Genomic DNA, 1,585 nt, shown 5'->3' on the forward strand with positions numbered 1-1,585 from the left:
ATCTTTTCTCCATTGATAAGAATGTTGTTTATTGGTCCAGTGGTGAGGATTTTTGTTTTCTTGACATTGAGATGTAATCCATACTGAAGGCTGTGTTCTTTGATCTTCATCACAGGTCTATTAAGTTTGACAAATAGACCACATAATGGAAGCTATTCATAATAGGTGAACCAGTGTGCTCTATGTATGGTCTTTATTTTTTTCCCTGTAAATGTAAGTGTATTCCAATGTAAAATTTTGTCACAATAAGAGAAATGAGAATGAAGCATGAAAAATTTCATTTCAAAACATAAACACAATACTGAAAGAATAATAATAATAATTGTTGTTGTTGTTAAGTGCCGTTGAGTCGGTTCCGACCCATAGCGACCCTGTACAGGGTTTCCTAGGGTGTAAATAATAATAATAAAAACAACCAAAACCAATTATGGTCATGTCAATTCGAATTCATGGGAACCCAATGTATTATAAAGTAGAACTATACTTCATAGGGATTTCTTGGATGTAATCTTTACAACCATTTTTGAATTTAAGGATAATTCTTTATACTTTGACTCACATACTTTGGACATGTTAGCAAGAGGGACCAGTACCTGGAGAAGAACATCATTTATGGAAGAGCAGAGGTTAGCAAGAAATGGAAAGACACTCAACAAAATGGATTGATAGAATGACTACAAAAATAAGTTCAAACATTAAAATGATTATGAAGTTTGTGCAGGATGAGGATATGTTTTGTTGTTGTTGTTGTTATTTGCTGTGGAGTCAGTTCCGACTCATAGCAACCCTGGGAAGGGTTTCCAAGGCTGTAAATCTTTACAGGAGCAGAAAGCCTCATCTTTCTCCCATGAAACAGGTGGTAGTTTCAAACTACTGAACATGAGACTAGCAGCCCGATTCGTAACCACTACACTAGCAGAGCTCCTTTATTTTGGAATACGTAGGTCAATAAGAGTCACAAACAATTCCAAGACACTTAGTAACAATAAGCTTTGCAGAAAAGATTACCATGTTTTTATTGTTGTTGTTGTTGTGAAGTGCCATCAAGTCAGATCCGACCCATAGTGACCCTGTATAGGGTTTCTGAGGAGCATCTGGTGAGTTTGAACTGCCGACCTTGCAGTTTAAATGGCTTTGCAGTCTGGCGCATTAACCCACAGCGCCACACCTGGACTCTTATATTGTGGTATCTCTGAATGAATTTGAATAGCCAACCTTTGGGATAACAAAGTTATTTCAGTGAAAGCTGCTTGAGGTATTCAGGGACTTTATATTGCATATGTTGTGATTGTTAAGTACCATCAAGTCAGTTATGACTCTTAGAGACCCTGTATAGGATTTCCAAAAAGTGGTTGGTGAGCTCGAACTGCTGACCTTGTGAAGGAGTTGCTATTATTGAATACCATAAAAATTTTAGAAATCAAATGCCATCAGAATGAATGATTGAGAGAGATGTGGTGAGGGGTGGGTAATTAAAAGGAGTGGCCCCTTAGTTAATAATTATGTAACTATGTAAAGGAGCTCTGGTTGCGTAGTGGTTATGAATCGGGCTGCGAACCTTAAGGTCAGCGGTTTGAAACTACCA

Source organism: Chrysochloris asiatica, unplaced genomic scaffold (genome assembly GCF_000296735.1).
Source record: "Chrysochloris asiatica unplaced genomic scaffold, ChrAsi1.0 scaffold00068, whole genome shotgun sequence".
NCBI classification, from domain to species: domain Eukaryota; kingdom Metazoa; phylum Chordata; class Mammalia; order Afrosoricida; family Chrysochloridae; genus Chrysochloris; species Chrysochloris asiatica.